The sequence below is a fragment of the Muscardinus avellanarius genome (assembly GCF_963383645.1).
Source record: "Muscardinus avellanarius genome assembly, chromosome: X".
Taxonomy (NCBI): Eukaryota; Metazoa; Chordata; class Mammalia; order Rodentia; family Gliridae; genus Muscardinus; species Muscardinus avellanarius.
The window spans coordinates 22,627,085-22,652,689 of record NC_137792.1 but is presented as its reverse complement, the minus strand read 5'-3'; positions in this window follow the sequence as shown (position 1 = coordinate 22,652,689).

Below are 25,605 nucleotides of genomic sequence, written 5' to 3'. Positions count from 1 at the left end.
TGATTCTGAAAGAAATATAGATAATTGTTGATAAGAACTAGTAATTGATAATAATTAATACAAAGTTTCTCTTTCTCCCTCCCTCCCATCCTCCTTTAAACACTGGCTTCAAAGACAATAATAGATAAAAAGAATAAAGAAGGAAAGATGTGGGTGATACCTAGGGTGGGAAGGATTAAAAGGCTTTGATTTTATAGTTGACTTCATGCCTCAGAACAATCAAGTTTGCTAATAAGATTCAGGCTTAATTACTGGAGAAAAAAACTTACTAGCATATCATAGCTTTAAAATGTTATTGAAATTAAAAAGCCGTTATAATCCAAAGATCTTTGTACAAGTCAACAGTGACTACAGATTTTGAGAATGAACACAAGAACAATTAAGCATCAGGGGACCTGGTACACTATTAGAATTAGGAGGTAGCTGGCCATGGTGGTACATGCCTGTAATCCTAGTACTTGGGAGATTGAGACAGAAGGATTTCAGGTTCAAGGCCAGCCTCAGCAACTTACTAAGATACTGTTTCAAAATGGAAAATTAAAAAAACAAGTTGGGCATAGTTGTACATGCCTACAATCCCAGTACAAGAGACTGAGAAATGAGGATTTTAGATTGGAGGACAGCCTCAGCAGCATAGCAAATCTCTCAACAACTTAGCAAGACTCCGTTAAAAAAATTAAAAAATAAAAAGGGCTAAGGGTGTAGCTCAAAAATAGATTTTTTCTAGCTCCTGGGTTCAATTACTAGTACCCCAAAACTAAATAAATAATAAAGGCTGAGGGTGTAGCTTGGAGACAGAATTCCCCTACACTGAATTTTCAGTGCCAAAAATAATCTGCAAAGAAATAGGATATTTGGAGAATGTAAGTGAAGTCATAAACCTTAAGAAAGAAAACTGATTTGTAACATAGTCATTATTTTCTTTTAATGAACATTTTCCAGGTATGTGCATGATATTTTTAAGATTAATAACAGACTTCTACACAGGTTCCTGCAGTATGATGACATTATTTACTTAGGACATAAAAAAAGTCTGTACTCATTAAATCAATTATGAAAGAAATGTAAGAGGCAAGGAAGACTGAAGAATCAACCATAGATTTTTCTGTTTTTTTTTAAAATACCATAAATTCAGGCCAGGTGTGGTGGTGCATGCTTGTAATCCCAGTACTTGGCAGGCTGAGACAGGAGGATCGCAGGTTCAAAGCCGGTCTCAGTTACTTAGTGAGGCCCTCTGCAGCTTAGTGAGACCCTGTTTCAAAATAAAGCATAAAATATAGGGCTAGGAGTATAGTTCAGAGGATGAATACCCATGAGTTCAATTCCTAATACCACAAAAAATAAAATTTAAAAATATCTTAAATTTTAAATGTCTTATTGATTTAAAAGATAAAAATACATAATTTGAATAGTGCTGAAAGCACCATTATAACATTAAAATTAATTAATAGAAAACAACTATTAACTAAAATTTTTTGTAGAAATGATAGAGGTTTGCATATTTTCAGTATGTTTTTTTAATCCTATGTAATTCAATTCCAGTATGTTGCTTTACATAAAAAACAGGTTATTTTTTCATATAATAAAATAAAAATGGAATATCTGCTTTTACTTCTATTATTTAATTTTTTATTATTTCTTTTTTATACTGTGCTTTCATTATTGCATTATAACCTCATATAATAATGTAAATCATGTTGATAGTGACATTCATGTACACAGTATTTGGTCCTCCCCTATTACCCCATTTTTCCAGTTCCCAATACAGAATTCTTAAATTGACATTGGTATATTCACATATGCACACATATTTGATGATAGTATTTCTACAAATGAACCTCAGTCTTCTTTCTCCCCTTCCCTTAGACCATCTCCCTGACTCTAATGAGGTTTCTGCTTGATTATCTAGAGACCCTCTTGTATCCCAATTACTTTCTAGTTTGTGCATATTAGAGAAAACATATGATGTTTCACTTTCTGAGATTGGCTAATCTAGCCTAGCATAATGTTCTCCAGGTCCTTCATTTACTTGCAAATGACATAATTATTTTTCTTTTTATTGCTCAGTAGAATTCCATTGTGAGTATTTCCTACATCAAAGGAAACTACCAAGAGTCTAAAGAGTGCTAAGAATGGGAGAAGATTTTTGCCAGCTATCCCTTTGACAGTGGACGAATATCTAGATTATACAAATAACTTAAAAGACTCTAAACTAGAAAAACAACCCAATCAAGAAATGGGAATTCCATTCTTCCCCCTCTCATACCCCTCAAACATATCAAAGGTAATCACCAAAGCAAACATAAGAAGGAGGGAGGTGAAGGAAATTGGATGGGAACTGGGTAAGGGCTAATTGAGTGATGTTTGCATGTATGTCTCTACCATCTTGCATTCTATTAAGATTTATGACTACAATGTAACAGTATGAAAATTAAAAAAAAGAAATGGGCAAGTGAATTGAATAGACACTTTACAAAAGAAATGGGAACTCTTTTACACTGTTAGTAGGATTGCAGTTGAGCCACTTTGGGGATGAGTGTGGATATTCCTTAGAAAACTGAAAATGGATCCATCATATGACCTGGCTATACCATTCCTAGGTATTTTTCTAACGAGGTTAAAACCAGAGAACTACAATCATATATGCATGCCCATGTTTTTTTCTTTACAAATTATATTTTGCAAGAGTTAGCAACTCTTTTTCTATAAAGGGCCAAAAAGCACATATGTTAGGCACTGTGAGAAATACAGCCACTTTTGTAAATATTCAAAGCCACTCTAGTGCAAAAGCAGCCACTGACAGTATGGAAAAAATAGGTATTTTTCTGCCTTCTACTTAAATTTATTTGCAAACACAGGCAGCTGCAAGTGTTTGGTTTGTATGCCAGTTTGTCTAACTCTGATCTTTGTACTCATCTAAAAAGTAATATGTTTTTAAGAGAGTTATGTTATAAATATGGCAAACATACAGTGGCCCACATAGTAAGCATAAATAAACCTTATTCAATGATAGAAGCCATTCATTTATTCAACAATAATTATTGCAATAATAGAAAGAATGGAGATCAAATTTTAAAATAGAGCATGTCTGAGGAATTGAAATAAATAAACATGAAATAAACATATACAGGGGAAGTTTTATCCCACATATCTTTGGACACCTCCTGGCATTCCTTGTCACACACTCTAGTATCATAGGGGCTGGAAGCCTGTGTATCTATCACATATTCCCAAACTGAGGAGAGGCTGAAGATTTATTTTGGCTTCCCTGGTGATGGTAGGCAGAGGTGTAGGCTTCTGAAAGCATGGTATTTTTACAGTGGCCACTGGGTATTTCCCTACAAATCTCTTGCTTTAATGATGCAAGCAGTGGTGAAAATTGCTGGTGGTTTCCTGTGATCTATGCAATTTGCTGACTTTCTGAAAGATTGTGGCTAAATAAAGAGCTTCTGGCATCTTCCCCTGAATTTCATTCCCTAATCTTTTTCAGTAGTTCAGTAAAGCCGTAATTCCTTGTATTAAATCTCTTCACTGCTTGAAATCTATAGAGTCGCTCATCTTTTTGTGACCAGTCCCTGAGTAATACAGTATTATTGTAGAACTAAAGATGTAGAGTAAGAGGATGAGCTGGGACAGAGTTGTTTCTTATGCTTCAGAGGAAAGTTGTGCAAATAAACTGGGATATGAAAATAAAAATAGCAGAAATAAAAGAAAATGTAGAGAGCATATAATTAGAATGCTAGGTAATTGAACAATTTCCAGGGCCAATTTCCTTAACATATTAGTTATTTTTAAAATGTGCAAACCAATTTATGTGAATAACATTTTCTCATGGTGTAGAGTATAAAAGCTAATATTATAATTATAGTATGTTGATTACTTTGGGGGGCAATGTAATTTTTTACAACTGTTAAAACAACCCTGTAGGGAAGATCCTATAGATTAAGAAAATTTGGCTCAGAGAAATCAATGGCCTCACCAAAGGTTATTAAATGACAAGACTAGGATTAGAAACAAGAACAACTTGGCTCTCAAGCTTGCTTCCCATCTTTTCCACAAGAAGAGCATAGGATAATTTCAGGAAAATATTATTTTGAAGATTTTTGCAAAAAACATTCTCCCAGACATTTGCTTATTAAATATAGTTGTTCAAGCCAGGCATGGTGGTACACACCTGTAATCTCAGTACTTAGGAGGCTGAAACCATAGATACCAGTTTTGAGACCAGTCTCAGGAATTTAGTGACATTCTCAGAAGTTTAACAAGATTTTGTCTATTATAAAAAAATAAAATAGAGCTTGGAGTGGGACTTAGAAGTAGAATGTGCCTGAGTATATCAAGAGGTATAGTTCCTTTAAATAATCCCAAGTACTAAGAAGCTATGCTCTGCCTTACATATTGGTGAAGTAAGAAATATTTCAATATTTAACCAATTATGTTATCAAACATGTATTATCTTATACATGCAATTATTACTAAACTGACTTTCCTAATTCAACATATTTATCAATCAAATATATATGTGTCATGATGTAAAGTTTCTACATTTTAATTTTCGAGGAAAAGATATGTGTCTGTATATAGCACAGAAAAAAATTGTGGGATACTAAAAGATGAGAGGGGGGAGAGAGAGAGAGAGAGAGAGAGAGAGAATGTGTGTGGTGTGGTGTGTGTGTGTGTGTGAGTGTGTGTGTATGTGTGTGTGTGTGTGTGTGCATGTGTGTTTTACTAGGGATTGAACTAAGGGGAATTCTACCTCTGAGGTATACTTCCAGACTTATTTTATTTATTTTTTATATCAAGACAGAATCTCACTAAGTTGTGAATAGCCTTGCTAAGTTGCTGAGGTGGGCTGCAAAACATGAAACCCTCCTTTTTTAGTTTCCCAAAAACTGAGATTATAGGCATATGCCCCTGCACCTGACAATTTACTATTTTTAACTACCAAAATGTTAATAAGTGTGAAGAAATCATCCATCCCATTATCCAGCACTGAAAAAGATGAATAATAAAATAAAAGACTAACACTGTAAATATAATATAAATTTATCTATTAAAAGTAATATGCCATAGAAAGAATGGTACAAAAAGCTTTTTCATATTTAATATACATGGATGAGCTATTTCATACTGCAAGTGAAAAAACATATATTTAGAAAGAGTAATGGAAAAAACAAGGAGTGAAACATTAAAGCATTTTAGGTAGAAATAGTACTCCAATTTATAAAAAATGGCACCTATATATACCTATATATTCATCTTATTTTCCCATTCTTATGCAAAGGCATTGTATGATATCTAGGATATTCAGAAATCCTAAAACTAAAAATTAAAATCCTAAACTTAAATTTAAATATTTAAGTTTATCTAAGAAAACTCTGACAATAAGATATAATTTAAACAGTAATTAATGTTTAGATAATAATTTTTAATTTATTCAACGCTGTATTAAGCAACATCATGCATACCTCATAGTGAAATAAACTTCTATTTTATTGTATACAAATATTTCAAACAGTATAGGGTTTTTCTATGTAGGTCAACAGAAGCTACTCACCAAAATAAATTAAAGCTTCAAGTGAGAAAGAGGATTTCACTTTTCTCCAGCTATTCTGACAGAGAATTCAAACTTGTGAGTTGTAAAATAGAATTTAGGTGTATACATATACATGCACATGTATGTAGATACATATGTATATAATCATGATACATATAATATAAAACGTAACTTTGACTTTTATATGATACAAATAAAGCTTCTACTCATCTGATGGCTTGTGTCTTAATGATATCACTAAATTACAAATAAACATCATTTTTCCAAAATAATAATTAAATTATTATTTTTCCCTGAAAAGTTTTTTCCTCATCATGTTTCAACCATTTATGGTATCTGGGAAATGTAATACATCATATTGCCTAAATAGCTGCTAAGCTAATACTTTTAAAATTTTTTAATAAAATTTATTCATTTTCTGTGCTTGGCTAATCTCACGTAACATAATGTTCTCAAGGTCCTTCCATCTTCTTGCAAATTCTGTAATTTTGTTCTTTTTTATTGCTGAATAAAATTCCATTGTGTGTATTTTCCATAATTTTGTAATCCATTCATCTGTTGATGGATATCTATGTTGGTCCTATAGTTTTGCTATTGTGAATTGTGGTGCTATGAACATGGATATGCATATATTTCTGTAGTTTTCTGGTTTTAACACTTTTGTAAAGATACTCAGTATTGAGATAGTCAAATCATATGGTGGATCCATTCCCAGTTTTCTAAGAAATATCCACACTGATATCCATAGTGGCTGAACTGGTTTTTAATTTTACCAACAGCATGAAGAGTTCCCATTTCACCACTCCCTGGCCAACATTTATTGTCATTCAACTTTTTGATGATTGTCATTCTGATTAGGGTTAGATGAAATCTCAGTGCCTGTGGGGAGGCATTAAGTACTTCTCCATGTCCTTGGCCATTGTGGGGAACCATTAAGGTCTTCCCCTTATCTTTACTTCTGACTGTCCTTTGCCCAGAGTCAACAAGGTTTGGAGTCATGGGGGTTTCAAAGTAATTAAGACTCTCTCAGAACAATTGATACTATTGTTCTGTCTGCTAGATAAGATTATGTTGTGCCAGGGTATTGTTTGACTTGCCTGTAATGTATGTACTTTGGTCTTTCTTGTATTCCTGTGCAACCGGAAGTAGAAACTGTATAAAAGGGCCATGAGAGAATAAACTTGGCACTAGTAGTGACTAGTAGACCTCCCATGCGTGAATTCTTTAATCCTCACTCCTCTCTTAGGAACCAGTACTTTTGCTGGCTGGCTCTGGGCAAGTGCAGTTTTAATTTGCATCTTCCTGATAGCTAATGGTGTTAAAAATTTTTTCATGTATCTATTGGTCATTTGTATCTTTTCTTCTGTGAAGTGTCTATTGTATTCAGTTGCCCATTTCTTGATTGGGTTATTTGTTTCTCTAGTGTAAAGTCTTTTAAGTTTTTTGTATGTTCTAGATATTAGTCCTCTGTAGTGAAGAGTCATATGTTTTTTCTTTAATATGTGCAGGATAGAAAAAAATTGGGATATAAGAGGGACTCCAGATAATGGAGGAGAAACCTCAGTGGATCCAGGGAGAGATCTAAGAGTAGGGAAGGAAGAACACTGAGGTTCATTAATGGAAATACTACTATTGACTCTGTGTATACATGTGAAAATACCAATGACAATCTGAATACTTTGTACTGGGAGGGAGGGTAATGGGAAGGGAGGGAGGCACCAAGTACTGTGTGCATGCATGTCATTGTCAACATGATTTACATTATGATGTGAGACTATAATGCACCAATAAAATCACACACTAAAAAGGAAGAAAGAAAGGGAGGGAGGGAGAAGGGAGGGGAGGACAGGAAAGGAAGACAGGAAGAAAGCCATTGCTCCAACTATATTAATGGAATTATAGTACCTAATTGGTATACCCATTATTGTGACTTTTGTCACAGGCTATTAAAAAGAATAAAGTACCAACAACTTATTTATTACTAAAGCTGAAAATGTATCATTGAAATAGATTAAGAAATACATTTTGAGATGGGCGTGGAGGCACAACAATTGTAATCCTAGTACATGGGAGGCTAAGACAGGAGGATTTCAGGTTTGCAACTAGCCTTACCTACTTAGTGAGGACATCTACAACTTAGTGAGAACATGTTTCAAAATAAAGAATAAAAAATAGGGCTGGGGTGGAGCTTGGAGGTAGAATGTCCTTGGGTTCAATCCCCAGTATTGCAAAAAGAAAGAAAAAGAAAGAAATAAAGAGAGAAAGAAAGAAAGAAAGAAAGAAAGAAAGAAAGAAAGAAAGAGAAAGATATTTGTTGATCATGCAGACCTTAGAAACTATATAAAAATTTCTCTACCACAGTACTCATGCTTTTCTTTTCAAACACATGGAAATATTGCAGTAGAAAAAGGAGGAGTTTGGACTATTTTTAAATATAAACAAAGCGAAAAGCAAGAAAGAAAATCACAAGGTGCCTCTTCAATTCCATCTACTAAGATTCTATTTTATTATATTTACTTTATTATCATAAGTATTTTATCACATACCAATTTTATAGATAAAAAGTACAAGTGGTATTAATTGAATAATATATATTACTTGTGATATATATGATTAAAATTGCCATAGAAATAAAAAAATAAAATATAAAACAAGTATAGGACAATAACAAACATACATATTTGAAATGAATAAAAGTTCTGTAAATAATTGCTTTTAAAGTCTCAATATATGTAATAAGCCATAAATTAGATATACATGAATAGAAATAAGAAATTAAAAGATAGCAATAGGGAAATTATGTAGAATGCTGCAAAGAGAAAAGGAACTATGCAGAGTATAAAGAGAAGTTAAAAGATATAATAATATAAACTGGGCATGGTGGTGCACGCTTGTAATCCCAGTGCTTAGGAGGCTGAGATAGGAGGATCACACAGGTTCAAAGCCAGCCTCAGCTACTTAGTGAGGCTCTCAGTAACTTAGTGAGACCCTGTTTCCAAATAAAGTATAAAATAGGTATGAGAGTGTACCCCAAAGGTAGTAAAACCCCTAGGTTCCACCCCCAGTACCACCAAAAATAAAAAATAACAATAAAAGATATGATAATATAAAATAATATCCAATACATATAAAATAGAATCAGAAAATCTACAGAGAATTTGAGGAAAAGTATATATAGTAATTATGGTAAAGAATGATTCAGTATTGTAGAAATGCAGGGGTCTTCTACAGAAGGTTCATACCTAATTCTAGAACATATACTATGAAAACACAGACCATGAAATATAAAATCTAAAAAGCAGCAAAATTTAAAGAGATTATCTTTAAAAGACAATAATACTAGTCTCTGTTGAGGTTCTTGATAGTCTCCTTTACTGCACAGAATCTCTTCATTGTAATGTAATCCCATGTTTTGATCCTCCTTTTAATTATTTGTGCCTTTGGGATTTTTTGAGAAAGTTTTTGCCCATAGTTATGTGTTGGAGCGTTTGTCCTATGCCCTTTCCAAGTAGCTTCAAGGTCTCTGGTCTAATTTCCAAGTCTATGATCCATCTTGAATTGACTCTTGTGCAGGGACAAGTAATTAAGGAAATCTTAAGGGAAAACCTGAACGTGTGAACCAAAGTTCAACTATAACATGTTTTTCAAGAAAGTACTGAGATTTATTATTAGACGCCACATTGACCTCATCATACTTTTTACATCATCCTTCCTTGTAAATAAATATTATGCTAAATCACTTATTAAAATATATAATAGCATCAATTCTTATGCATGGATTTTGTAGGGTTTCTTAATGTATAGTAATTTGTTTTGAGGAAAATGGAATGTATTAGAATATTCACTTTCAGAATTTGCTAATAAAAGAAAAATGTCTTGTGTCAGATTACATCCATTTTATTCTAATCTGACCTGAAATGGCATTTTTATAATAAGCAGTTATTAAATTTGATATCATAATTAAAGGAGCATTAAAATATACCATTTTCTTAAACAACCTGTTGTATATCTATTGTCCACAAACTCCACTTTGAAGTCTTTATAATTTCAACCCATTCTACTGCTTATGGTAAAGAGTTTCATACATTTACTACCCACTGGTTAAAACAGAAATTTTCTTCACTTTATCCTCAAAATAATTCTTTCAAACCTCAGGAGTAACTCTTAGTTCTAATATTCTGACTTTGGTAAATAAGAATGTGTTGACCCTATTCATATATATTGTGCAAGCTTTGATAACATTTCTCTGAGTCCTCATTAATTCTTTTAAAAGAAGTTTGTCCTAGAATGAAAGTTTTCTCCTTCAACATATTTAGTCCTCTTATTTATTTATTTTTTGGTGGTACTGGGGTTCCTGAAAACCCTTCTACCTCTGGGCTACACTCCCAGACCTATTTTTATATTTTTTATTTGGAATCAGGGTCTCTTAAGCCAGCGAGGCTGGCTTCGAAGCTGCATGATCCTCCTGTCTCTGCCTCCCAAGCGCGGGGATTACAAGTGTGCACCACCACGCCCGGCTTATTTAGTCCTCTTTATAACTTAAGTCAATTATTCCCAACTCTGTTTTCACTTTTAATTACACATCTATAAATACATTAGCTTTCTTTGCTTATAGCACATTCTATAGTTTGGGGATTATTTAATGTAAAGAATTATCTTTTTATATTATATGTTCCTTTTTATATAAGACTTTTAGTCTATTTTACTGAAAAGTGTTTGTGTGTCCAAAGACTTCGTATTGAAATCACTTCTATTTGTCATTCATATTTTCTCCCTTGGGAATTTTGTTCGGAAGCTGAGCTTTAAATTGTATATTTATGATGATTACTCACAAACTCTTATCTTTAAAAATAAACTGCCCCCCATACCAGTCTCATATAGCTGATTATCTACATCACATCAACATGTGAAAGACTATTAAATTCCTTAAATTTCACATGCCTTTAAAAGGCTCTTGATTCCAGTCTTCTACCATGTGATTTTCTGACCTTTTATTTCTATATCAATAAATGGTAGCACAAAGCAGCAAGTAAATTGAACTAAAATCTAGAACTTGTCTTACAATATTTTCTACCCTGCCAACATTCAGCCAATACTATAGATCAGTGGGGTTACCGTGCTTTTTCATATTATGACACACTGAAAGGAACTGAGGAGGCTGCTCAAGGCTAACAGTAACCAGCTTAGTGGTTTGGGTTGTCTCAGGTCTCACCTGGAAGTCTGAAATGATCACTATCACGACATTCTATTAACTCATTTATTATTGTTATTTGGGAAACTCTGTGATATGCTTTACATGCAAAACATATCCTGAACATAGCCCCTTTTGCTATCTACACTGCAGTTATTCTAATGATCTCTTAATTTTATATATGGTAGGAAACTGAGGTTTGTTGTAAATCCCTTTTCAGTACAAAGGGTTTTTTTTTTTAAGTTGGATATGTATTTACTGAGGGTATGGTTCATGTAGGTCAGGTCCTTTCTGTGAGGCAGCTAGTCTAATTTTTCTGGTACCCCTTTCAGTGTCATGCACCATCTTATTGTTTCTAGTAAGTCCCCTATTACTTAAATTAATCAGAATTATTTCACAGTCTTCAGCTATTTGTGGACTACCTTCTTATCTGACAGGTTTGATTTTCTATTTTCCATATTTCAAAAATTTACTTTCAAATTATGTCCTAATGAGATGTTCTGCCAGTCTCTGTAGAGAACTGAAATTACCCATTTCACTTAACTGAATTATTCACATATAACAATTTAAGTTTGAATGTTCTGTTAAGACAGACTAAATAATACTCCAATTTTGGGAACAAAGATTATAAATACCCTGCTTAAGAAGGAAAAATAGACTCAGAACTATGAGTCTCCCATGAAGAATGAAATTAGCTTTAGTATGAAATCAAGAAATGTCCACTTGGACCAAAATACATTGTTTATTCAAGAACTACATTGCAAAATTTATTTCTTTGTGCTGATAACAAAGTGAAAGGGTTAAAAACACATAGAATGCAGAATTCAAAGAAAGAACGTATTTGCTGACAAAGGTAAGGTCAAGATCTCAAGTAATTTGGATTTAACTGTGTCTTGTTTAATATCAGAAAATACAGACCTTTTTCAACCTTACTTCCTGATATTCAACAAAACGAGATAAGCAATCCTGGGGCAAATTGTGTTACTATAGTCCATTTACTCATCTGAAATGTTTGCACTTCTTCATGGTTTGTGAAACCTGTATAGAAAACTACTTGGCAGATCAAAGTATGTCTAATATAGAGATAATACTTTAAAATTTGACCTGTTTTGAAAACCTCAGCTATAAAAGATTCATACCTTCTCTAATCTTTCTTCAAATTCTAATAACCCCCTCTTCCTCACTCTCTCTTTGTCTAAAGCAGCTCAATTTATATTTATTGCTTGAGACTGCAGCTTTCTTATTCTCTTCAGTGTCAATATAAACCTGTTGACAAATTTTAAACATAAATCATGATCATCTCTCTTCCTACCTTGACTTACTGAATTTGTTATTTTTACATGGGCATATGCCTCAGTATTTTTAACAAGGTAATATTTCTACAAACTTCATGTGCATATAGTTGAAATGTTCTGAGCCACACATTTAGTTAATCAAATATAACTGCATACTTCCTATGCCCTAAATTACACTAACAACTGGAAATATAAAAGCAAACACACTGTTTCTGTCTCAACAGGTCAATCTAGGGGATATAAAATCAATAAATATAGCATAATAATTACAATAATATTTTATGGAAGCAAAGAGGATGGGCAAAGAGGAGCACCCAGAGAAGAAGTGAAAAATACTACAAACCTTTGTAAATGAGAAGAAGAGTGGGTAAAAACTAGAAAAACAAATAGCAGATGGCCAGTAAATGGAAAAATTATGAGCATTCCTGGCAGAGAAAGCACTTATCAAAAGGCTCAGCTGTTAGGAAGCGTAAGGCACCTACAGCAAATAGTCAAATTTGTTTGGTGCACAGGATGTACATACTGGTCTGGGAAGAAAATCAGTTAATGAGTGTCTATGTTTTAAAAATACTCATTGAGCAGATTATTTCACCCACTGTGGGGTTCCTAATGATTCAGTGGAAGCAGCAGTGTTCAACTGTAAGGAGAATCATGGATGGAAGTGGACTGCCTGAATTAAAATCCTGTCTCTTCTTCTGTGTTTGCTCTGGAACTAGGTGCCAGTTTCTTACTCTCTTTCTGCTTTCATAACCTAATCTAGTCTAAGAAATAATATGTTCCTTATATGGTTAAGTATTAAATGAGGCGGTGCATGCAATGTTCTGGGAAGTATGCCTGGGAAATAATAAGCGCTGAATATGTGTTAGCTTTACTCTTGGTACAGATGCATGAAGTAAAACAACGTCCCTGCTTTCATGATGTTCCATACTACCGAGGAGACAGACATTAAAAGTGAAAATAAAATAAGTAATTTAATTCCAGTTTGCACTAAAGAAAACATAAATAGCATGGTGGTGATGAAGAATATCAAGTGGGTGCTGCCTACTTGAGACAAAGTGGTGAGAAAAGGAAGGTCTCTCTCCATGAATATGGCAGTCAGTACAAATTTAAAATGAAAACGAAGAAGACATGGGAAGAAATGAGAAAAGGACATTTGAGGGAGAAGAAACTACAAGGCTTAAGGCCCAGAGGAAGAGTGATGTCTAGGTATCTTAGAAAGGTCAAATTACAAAGAGCCTTGAATATTTTTAAGACCTTTGAAATATTTTACAAAGCTTATAAAATATTACTGTAGGATACAAATTTAGAAATAACAAGATGAGGCATGCATTTATGGACAGGTCAGTTTGAGACGCAAGTAGAAGATAAACAAGAGAGAATAATTAGGATACTTACTAAGAGGTTCAAACTCAAGGTCAAACGTGAGAATATTTGCCTAAGAATGACATAACTCATGTGGATAAATAGTAGGAAAAATATATCATGTGCTGCCTCCTGCCATTGGTTTTATCTTTGATTCCAAAGCCCTTTCAAAAGAACCCTCAACACCATAACCTTTCTAACTTCATCTTTCACTAACCTCCCTCTTTCTCACTCCATTCCAGACACAGGGATTTGCTTTTTTCTATTCATTGAAAACATTAAATATGGCACTTACCTCCTAGCATTTACAACTATTTTTCCCTGGAGCTAACACACTCTGAGATCATTGCACCTTTTCCAGAATTTCATTGAAATGATTGCTTCTCAGTGAGGTCATCTTTTGGCCACTGTGGAAGTTAACTACAACTTCTACTCAAATATCTCATTTTTTCTCCTGTTTCTTGTCCATAATACTTGTCACCTACTAAATTAATACAATCATCACTTATTTCTTGTTTATATAAGATGCATACAACCAGGCAACTTGCTTTGCTTTACCTTCAGCTATATCATAAAAGGAGTGCCTGGCCTATAAGTACTTACTAAATATTTGTCAAATAAGTAAAAATAATGTTAACATAAACTAGATTTTTGAAACTCAGTTTTGGGGACACATTTTTCTTTATTATAGAACATTCTGGATACCATAGATATGTTTTTAATTATGGTTTAATATTTTAAAAAAGAGTTTAGAGATCCAGAAGAGCTGGATATATAGAAACATAATATAAAGGAATGGCATATATGTGGAAGTGATTTTCTGGCTGTAAATTATGATTAACAACGGCTTGTTTGCTTCTGCTTCAGTAATGATTTGAATAAATATTTTCTTTTCATTCTTCGTATTCCCTCCCATCTTTTTTCTATAGTTTTTATCTTTTCATTTTCATATGTCTACTTGAATATGAACGATATGAAGACTGAGACATGAACTGCCCCATTCAACTTTTTTGGCCAGTCACTAGCAAATTGTTTGACACTCAGGAGATATTTGATATATTTTTGTTGAAGAAATTATTTTATAATGGATGAATTGTTCATACAAATTTAAATATTACATCTTTTCCGTATCTCTAAGAACCAAAAAAGGAAATACTGAATAAATAATATATTTCATATAAGAACTTGTGTATTAAAATGTTAATGTTTAAAAAGCATTAAGTTAATAGCCTTTCTTTCAATTAATTTGTGGATGTTTACTATTTTCTCTCTTAATACTTAGAGAAATAAAAGAACATTAGAAGCATAAAAGGCTCACTGATCCCTCTAAGTCTCTTCAGCTTCTTCAAACCCCCAGTTATTTTTGGTTAAGCATTTCATAACACTCATTTTTCATAACATTTAAAGAAGCTAATGGGATAGGAGAATCCATGACATTTTGTAAAAGCATAATTAAGAAAATCCCCTGTTGCATATAGTTTATTGTGAAATAGTATTCATGTACAACTGAGTCCTAAAGAAAAAATATTTAAAAATTAAAATGAAACTTTTTTTCAAATCTCTGAAATACAATATAATCAGAACTCTCCCAGGGTAAAATATATCAAGCTTCTTTTGCTTAATTTTTTCTCAAAGGATGTTTTGTGCTCCTGGGATGCTGAATAATTTTACAGTCTGGCATAACAGTCATTAAACACAATGGGGAAAGTTAAAGGTCCTCCATTAGCACACTTTATTTGGCTTTGTACATTTGGGACATAAACTAAGCCATTTTAATGTTTAATGTTCATCTATTCTATGCAATTGTAGGAAATGAACTGTCTAAATTAACAGGTAAGTAGAACAGTTTGGGAAAGCAAGCTAGCCTTTTCATGAAGATCTGTGAGCAGTCATTTTAATGAGTAAGAATTATACAAATTTTAATTGGCCATCACTTTATTCATTTTATCATTTGATTTTGAAAAATAAAACTTTCTTGCTATAATATACCTTAAGTTTTCAAAAACTCATAAATGGAAATATTCTCTATAAAACCAATAGGTAATATTTGTAAAATCTAAGAAAAATATTATTGCCTACTTATAAGGAAGAAGATATATATATATATATATTACTGAGGATGGAAGATTCCTTCTACCTCCATGCAACACTCCCAGACCTATTTTATATTTTATTTAGGAACAGGGTCTCTTAAACCAGCAAGGCTGGCTTCGAACCTGCGTGATCCTCCTGTCTCCACCACCCCTGTGCGGGGATTACAAGCATGGACCACCACGCCTGGCAAAATATATATATTTTAAATAATTAATTATAATATTTTATGTTAGAATTTCCTTTTGTATATTATTTTTGTCTATGAGGTCAACTTGTTTAATTTTTTAATTTATTTTCTCCAAAATATTTTATATAATACAAAATACTATATGAGTTTACTGAAGCAAGAATTATGTGCATGGATTTGCCAGAAAACAATATATAATTTTTGCTCTTAGGACTTAGAAAGGTAGTTGAAGAAACAACATTTCTTTCTTTATTTACTTATTTATTTAATACTGTGGTACTTGGGATTGAAACAAGTAGCATTCTGCTTCTGAACTATACTCACAGACCTTTTTAAATTTGTTTATATAAGGTTTCTCCCTGAGTCACCACACACTGACTTCAAACCTGTGACCCTCCCGTCTCATCCTCCCAAATACTGAGATTATAACCATTCATGTCCATGTTTGTCTACAAAACATATTTTTATAAATGGTAGGACTTATTACAAAATATATATAATGGCTAAATTGTATAGTTGAGAAAAAAAGTGCTACAACAGTTCTAAGGAACTGGAAATAGTATGAGGAAAAATTCTTATAGAAACAAAAATTTTATAAGTGATGTACAGCTTAATGGAGAAGCGATATTAGTGAATTAAAGGAAGACATTTCAGGTGAAGAGAGAAACATTGGATGCAGGGGATGGTAATTTTCATGTTGAGGTATTCCAACTTTAATTATAAAATGAAAGTAACAGATGAGGTCATTGACTATGTATGTATCTTTTGTAACAACTCCATTTATGAAAAATTTTCAATATAAGATTTATAGGGGACATAAATACAACTCTTTAACATATAATAACTAGTAAAAAGCTTCCTCAATAATTTCTCTAAAGCTCAGGAAATAAGATATATGAATAAATAGGATATCATCAAATTAAAGTTTCTGTTAAGGAAAAGAAATCATCAAGAGTCTAAAGAAAGAGCCTACACAATGTGAGAAAATCTTTGTCAGCTACTTCTGATAGAAGAATAATATCTAGAATATACAAAGAACTTAAAAACTTAACACTAAAAAATAAACCAATACAAAATGAGCAATTGCATTTATTAGATGCTTCTTACAGAAAGAAATAAGCCAGGCATGGTAGTGCACACTTGGAATCTCAGTACTTGGAAGGCTGAGACAAGAGGATCACAGGTTTGTGGCCAGCCTCAGCTACTTATGGAGGCCCTCCACTACTTAATGAGACCCTATTTCAAAATAAATAATAAAAAGAAGGAAAATACAAATCAAAACCACACCGAGAGATTCTATGTAACCCAAGTTAGAAGGGAAATCATTAAGAATGAAAATAATAATAAATGATGGTGAGAATGTGAGAAAAAATTCACTGTTATATACTTTTCGTGAGATTACAAATTAGTACAACCACTATGGAAACCAATATAGATATTCCTCAAAAGAATAGGAATGGAATCGCCATATGACCCAACTATGCCACTGTTGGATATCTTTTCAAAACAATTAGACTACTATAATGATAGATGCATATTCATGTTTATAGCAGCACAACTCACAAAAGCTAAATTTGGAAGCAAACTTTATGTCCTTTAATAGATGTATGGATACTGAAAATGTGGTAAATTGATGATATATAATTCTACCCAGACTTAAGGAAGAACAAAAATCATATAATTTGCAGAAAAATAAATGGAACTTGTGAATAGTATGTTAAGTGAGATCAGCCAGTCTAGAAAGCTAAGCGTCACATGTTTTCTCTCTTATGTGAAAGCTAGAGATCAAAGAGAAAACAAAAAGGGACTCCAGATAATTGAAGAGAGAGACAAGTAGAATAGTGAAAAGGGATAGAGGAGAGAGGGAGAGGGGGAAGGAAGCATTGATGAAAGAAATTCAAAGTATGCTTTGCCCATGTATGAAGATCTCACTGCCAATTTAGTATTAATATGGGGAAGGGTGGGTACCATTGAGGAGATAGAAAGGAAATAGGCAGATAGGGAAAAGGCCTTGGTAGAAAAAAGTTAATTTCCTGAGTTTCCTGAGTTTCCTGAGGAGCAACAAATGCCTGAAACTCCAAAGGCTCAGAGATAAGAAGGCCAGAGCTTCATAAAGCCATCTGTTTACTAATCAACAAACCCACCAAGCAATTCTGGCATTCCTGAAAGGAGACCCTTCAAAGGACTTGCAAATACCCTATGCAAATTCTCCTTGGAATCCCAAAGTCACCCTAACCAAAAACGGATTTGCAAGGGGTCAGGCCTTTGCCTTACTCGATGGCAAAGGGGGATTTTCCCTCTCGGGACCCCATCCTCTTTTGGGGGAGCTGTTCTCTCTCCCAGGTTGTGTTGGCCCTGAGAGAAGGCAGAGTGCATCTGAGGGCATGTGGCTCGGGCGACTCTTGAGTAGTGACCTGAAGGCCTCTGCTGGACATCATGGCTGACCAGGCCCCTAGGGGTAACCTGTACCTCTTTTCTGGCAGATCTCATGGACTCTGGGAGAAAGTAGTTTGCAACTGATGGGCACTTGGCTCAGGCGACACTTGGGTAGTGACCCTGAAGGCAGCTACTGGGCCCCAGAGTTCCGACCGCCCCTATGGGGTGTTCGGCCACTTTTCTCTATTCCCTTCTGGCAGATCACGTGGATGCTGGAAGAAAGCAGCCTGCACCTGAAGGCAATTCGGCTTGGGCTCCTCTCAAGTATTTTCCTGAAGGCAGCTGCTGAACCCAGAGTTCCAGCCCCTTTGGGGTGTTCAGCCACTCTCCCCACATTCCCTGCTGCTTCCAATAAACCTTTTTACTCCCCTTCCTGAGGTCTGCGGGTGTCATTCTTCGCTCACTGTAGACAAGAACTCACCAGGTTTTCTCTCAAAAAACCCCCGTTTCACCATGGTCATGGTGGAATTCAGAGGGGAACATACTCAGACCTATGTCCATGTTTGTGTGTATGACTTTGAACCTCACTATGATGTATAATTCTAGCATGTAAGCAAAAGTATACAAAAGAAAAGCCAATAAAGTCACAAAATTTAATTTGGAAAACATAAAAACATAGGAATCCTCATTAATTCACCCATTCATCCCTTTATTTATTTGAGTGGCTAGTACCAATCTAAACAGTAAATGAAAAGTGTTTCTCTCCTAAATAGAGCTAACTTTCAAGTAGGGGAAGTCAGATAAAAAATAACGGTTAAATAATAAAGTGTTTATGATGGTGGAAGGTATACTAAGCTTTAAAGCATTATATGGCTGAGAGGAAGTTCCAGAGGTTGCAGTGGAAGGGTAGAAAGCCGTAGCTATAAAATTAAAGAGCAAGCCATATTCAAAGGGCAACATCTGACCAGAGTCCTAAATGAAATAAAAAGGAGTCATAGAATTATATATGGAAAAGTTTTTTTATGCAGAGGGAACAAGAAATACAAAGCCTTAAGGTGGGCACATGTCTAGCATGTTTCAGTGTGAGATGCTGTGGCTAGAGCAGCATGACTGACAAGGAAGAAAAGTGGGAAATGACATAAGAACAAAAAAATGGGGGCCAGTTCACAAAAATCCATGTAAGGCCTCATAAAGACTTTGGCATTTACTTTAAGCACATTGGGGACCCTCCACAGGATTTCAAGGAAAGGGCTGACATTATTTTACCGACATTTGGCTTCTGTGTTGAGAATAGATCAGAAGGGGGGAAAAGCTGAAACAGGCAGACCAGATGTCACTACAGAAATTCCAGAGAGAAATGATAGTGATTTAGAGCAGTGTGGTAGTAGAATAGGTTGTAAAAAGCGGTCACCATCTGGATGTATTGTGAAGGTCAAGACAACAGAAGGTGAGGACTGTTTGATGTGGAACATGACATAATAAAAGGAGTGAAGGATGACCATCAGCTATTTGTTCTGAATAAGTAAAAGGGTGGATTTGCAACAACTGGTGTTGAAAAGACTGTTGGTGGGACCAGTTTTGAGGGGAATACCAACTGTATAGGTTTTGAATATTTTCTGGATATTTTTTTATTTTAAGTGTCCATTAGTGCTCCGAGTGAATATATTGAGTTAAGACTTAGATGTGCCTTCTGGAAACTAGAAGAGCAACTGAAAATGTAAATATTAATTAGCTACAACAATCAAATGGTACTTAAAATCATAGTACTGACCAAGAAAGAAGAAATGACCAAGGAAGTAAATTTAGAAGAAGATTAAGAAGTCTGACTTCTTCCAAGCTTAAGAGGAGACAAAATAAGCCAAGATGACTGAGAAGAAACAACTAATGGGTTTGAAGAAAACCAAGAGTTTGGATTCTGAAAAATAAGTGAAGACAATATATCAAGGATGTAGATAATAATTGGTTATTGATAGTTCAAGGTAAAACATGGACTGGATTTCATTAGCAATGTGGATGTCATTGGAATCCTTGATAAGAAGAGTGTAGTTGTAATTGTGGCTCTGAAAATCAGATTGGATTAGGTTTAAGAGAAGGAGGAGGAAATGAGCACAGATAACTCTTTAGTTTGATTGCAAAGAGAAGAAAAGAAATGGCAAGAATATCTGGGTGATGGTATACAAAAATATTTTAAGAGTATAATAGGATTAAGACTGGATTATTAATATTACTAAGAGTTTTGTTATGATATTGTTACTTTAGTATTGCTAATAATAATATTTAGTAAGAAGTTTCTATTATTCTAAGTACATATGTGCGTATGTTTACATACATATAAAACAGTTACAACTGTTCCATTAAATAGGCACTACTAGCTGTCCATTATACAGGTGGGAAAAGTAAGACATACACACAGAGGCAAAGAATCTTTACACAGGTTGAAAATGGCAGAACTAGGACTCAATCCAACTAATTTGGCTCCAATAATTGTGTGTTTCAGACTATTTAATCTTGTTGTATTAAGAAACAAATTATTGATACAAATGAGGTATTAGAAAGGCTGTTTAAGCTCCTTAGGACATCAAGAAATTTCAGTTGCCTGAATTAATGAAGAGGTAATTATAACCTTCTTTTGTATGTATCATTCTTTATCCATATAAAAACTTCTCCCAAAGCCCGGCGTGGTGGCGCACGCTTGTAATCCCTATGCTTGGGAGGATGAGGCAGGAGGATCACACAGGTTTGAAGCCAGCCTCAGCTACTGAGTGAGGCTCTCAGCAACTTAGTGAGACCCTGTTTCCAAATAAAGTATAAAAAGTAGGTCTGGGAGTATAGCCCGGAGGTAGAAAGCTTCTGGGTTCTACCCCTAGTACCACAAAAACAAAAGCAAACACAAAAGTTCTCCCAGAATCAATGACAAAGAGTTCACTTTATGCAGTATAAAAGGTCAATCTGACCCTCTTTATATATTTACAAGAAGTAAAATTCTGCCTCTTTGAGAATTCTCATGGATTTAGAATGTTCTTCAAATAGAGTGCTCTAAATTAGTTTGTACTACACAATGAAAGGCAAGTTAAAATTGGATATATGATGAACAACTCTGCTAAAAATAACATTTAAAATATTTAAGAGGAAATGTACTTGCATATTACCATTTAATGATATCCTCCTAACTCATAATAATTAACGTTTTATTTACTTGGAACAACTTCCTCTCAGACAAACGTAACCTACTCTTAGGCCTTTCGAGCTATTTTCCCTCCAGTCCAAAGTCTGGCTGTTGAAAAGATCTTTTTCTAAGTAGGTCATTCTCTGCCTTAAACCTCTTAATCGGCCTTGCCTTTTTTCCTGCCTCAGACTCCAGTTCCTTATGATTATCTTCAGGGCCCTGTTACCTCATCCCTGCCTGTAGCGTTGCTTTGATTCTTGCCCCAGTTTTTTGGGCTTAACTTCTAAACAGGGCCTTTATCACCTTCCTCCACTCTGGTCTCATGCTGCCCCTGTGCCTCATTCGACAATTTCCTTTGACGCATTTCTTTAAAAATTCTATTTTTTTGACATCTTTCTTGAAAAATCTTTTTATTAGGAGAGTTGTCTGGGGTTAGAAGGTAAGGAAAGGAAGATGGGAAGAAAGAACATAGATAGGGACTATTTGGAAAAAGGACAAAGATGCCATAGTATTCTTATCTCTTCAACTCCCTAAGGAGCAGCTACCTCTCACTCTCTTAATCTAGGACTTACCCTTCTCCCCTTAGGCCACTAGCCCATCACACACTGATAGCAAATGGATATGTCATCAGTTGGGCTTTTTCCCACCATTCAGCTTCATCATGTCATCTCAGTTTTTTAACCCATCATTCAGAGTATTAAAAACTCTTCAAAGGAGAAGAAATGTAATGGCATAATAACACTTTACTCCCTTTTTTGTTGTTGCTTCCCTTCCAGATTTCACTGTCAAAGAGAACAGTTAATATGGCAAGAAAAGAAAATTTTGCTGACATCGGAGGAAATGTAAACTACCATCTAGCAATCAGTTACTGCTGTTTTAATAAACCCCACTTGATTTTTCCACATGCAGACCTACCAGCACAGTTAGGTGAGACCATTTCAAAGTATAAAGTAAAATGCTTATATGCTTCCTATTTATTGTGGTACTAAGGATGGAACCTAGGGGCATTCTACCTCTGAGTTACACCCCAGCCCTATTTTTTATTCTTTTTTTTCCAGTAGAGGTGAAGGAACCTAGAGGCATTCTATCTCAGAGCTACACCCTCACTCCCAGCCCTATCTTTTATTCTTTATTTTGGAACAAGTTTTCACTAAGTTGTAGAAGGCCTTACTAAGTAGTTGAGGCTGTCCATGAACCCATGTCCTGTCTCAGCCTCCCAAGTACTGAGATTATAAATGTGTGCCACCACACCCAGCTCTTTATTCTTTACTTTGAAACAGGGTCTAAGTTGCAGAGGGCCTCCCTAAGTAGCTGAAGCTGTGTGCTAACTGTGATCCTCCAGTCTCAGCTTCCCAAGTACTGGGATTACAAGCATTCAACACCATACCTGGCTCAATATTCATTTGAGAGTAATTTGATATATTAACTGCATACATTTAAAAGCATAGAGAGTTGGTGATACTATTTTAAATCCTCTTAATATGAGGATGTCAGGATTATATCAACCACCAACTACTTTATCACTAATGCACCAATTAATCTTTGAAGTGGTGAGCATTCTTAGATCTGAGTCACTTCCTACTTATTGTCATTTTGCCAACCCTTACATTGATCTCAGTGGTCCTAAGATCAATTACACTTAAGCCAATGTGTAAAGCCTGGCATGTCCATTAATTAAAGTCAAATTTACACTTCTGTAATTGAGACTAATTATTTGTTTGGTTTAAGTAAGTTGTTTAGCATTCATTAAACCCAGCATTCACAGTCATTGAATGAACATGTTTTCAAAGTCCATTTTTATGATAAACATCAGGCCTAGGATTTCACAGCAAGAAATATTTTTGAGAAAAGTATCATTTGTTTTCTCTCATATGTAGAAGCTAAAAAAGATTGGACTGAATGTGTAATAGTGATTAACAGAGGTTGGGAATGGTGAGGAGTGGAAAAAGGTAGGCTGGATTTGGTCTGTGTATGTTCCATACTAGTGTAGAAATATCACACTTAACTTTATTGTGTACAATTCATACATGCTAATCAAAATTAAGATGTAAATTAAATAAGAGAAAACTTTCTGCAGCACAATTCATAAAGCCGAATTATAAAACACCCTAAGTGTCTGTCAAAAAATGAACATGTAAAAAAAAATGTGGTGTATAGACACAATGGAATTTTACTCAGCCATAAAAAGAACACAATTAAATAATTTCCAAGAAAATGGAGGGAAAGATCAGCCAGTCTTAGAAAATCAAGGGCTATGTGTTCTTTCTCATATTTGGAAGCTAGAGAGAAAGTAGGAAACAAAAGAAACTTTAGATAAATGAGAAGAGAGACCAATAGAATAGTGGAAGTAGATTTGGGGAGGAAGGTAGGCAGGGGAAAAAGATAATTTGAACAAAAACAGGTCAAATAATGCTATGTCCATATATAAAGATTTCACTACCAATCTCACTACCATGTATGGAGAAAGGGGATCAGATTGGGATCTGGAAAGAAACACACCAAATGCTTTGTTCATGTATTCTTTGTATCACTTTGAACGTCACTGTTATAATTACAATGCACCTAAAAATATTTTAAAAACTTTTTGAACTCTTACTTAAGAATAAATCTTAGGATTTTACTAGAATTAATATTTGGCTATAAAATGATAAATTATACAATGATTTAATAACCATTAACATAAATGTCAAACATTTCAATTCAGCAAGTATAACTCATTATCCAAGGAATCAAAAAACTATCATTTGGTTCTTTTGTTGTTCATTATAGTTTGTCAAAAAGCAGTATTTATTGAATAAATATTTATTCTATGTTAGATAACTATGTAGAAAATATGGCAATTATTATTATTATTTTTTGGTGGTAATGGGGTTCCTGGAAACCCTTCTACCTCCGGGCTCTACTCCCATACCTATTTTATATTTTTATTTGGAAACAGGGTCTCTTAAAGCCAGCATGGCTGGCTTTAAACCTACAAGATCCTCCTGTCTCCACCTCCCAAGCATGGGGATTACAAGTGTGCACCACCACACCCGTCAAAATATGGCAATTATATCTATTTAAATAGTCACTATTCTGAATTACACCCCTACTTAGTAATAAAAATAAAAGAAAATATAGTTTAAATATGAAACAGATTCTAAATCCTATTATAACTATTTATAATACTACACATATAAGAAAGTCATATATTCAAGGACTGGTAATTCAGGTCATCTACATTTTCAAGGTCAATATGTGCTGATTAAGCAGGAGACTTTCCAATCAAAAGCTGTCATTGTTTTACTTCAGTATTAAAATTATCAAAGGAATGGCTGATACAGCAAAACAACTTCAGCAAATGGATAGACTTTCTGAAACAGCAGAATTTCACTAGCTTTACAAATGTCACAAGAATTACAAAAAAATCTTAAAAGTTATAATTGAAACAAATGAGAAAACCAGTTACTGGAAACTATCCCCAGATAACTTCAAGTCATGAATGTTATCAGTTTTATAGAACAAAATCATTTAATAGAATAGAATGATGCTCAATAAATCTAAGTTTGGCATTGGGTTTTACCTGTATTAAGATAGCATGCTGTGCCAGATATATTTAAAGTTATGCTATTTTAAAATGAATAATAATTTATTCTCACAGGACACAAAACTTTTTTTTTTTTTTTTTGGTGGTACTGGGGGTGGAACCCAGAGACTTTCTACTTCCAGGCATACTCCCAGACCTATTTTATACTTTGTTTGGAAACAGGGTCTCACTAGGTTGCTGAGAGCCTCACTAAGTAGCTGAGGCTGGCTTCGAACCTGCTCAATCCTCCTGTCTCAGCCTCCCAAGCTCGGGAATTGCAAGCATGCGCCACCATGCCCGGCTACAAACCCTTATTTTAAATGCAACTTCTTATTTTTTCTTTTCAAACTCTGTTTTTAGTTACATTATATAAACTTTTTAGACTAAATTTAATCAGGATAACTACTACATTTGACTTTCATGCTTGACTTATAAACAATCAGTTCTCTTGTACATGTTCTAATACAACTTAAAATGATCATTTGTGTGCTAAATGTAGACTTTCTATATTACCTGAAAGAAAAAAAATGTTTTAAGCTACAGCTTGTGAGCCCCACTTACCAAAAGAATCCCATTAGTAGTGGTACCATTTTAATTATAAAGTAATGACTTCCATATATTTGAACATCTCATCTCAGTGTTTTGCAAACTGTGCCATATTTAACCATAAAATTGCATCATGGAATGAATGAAAAGCTGTTAGATGCTTCAAAACCTTTCAACAAGATCATTTCCTCCTTTATTTATACAACTTTCTGTGATTATGATAAAGATTAATTTGAGGAAATAATTCCATCACCTGAAAAAAAAAA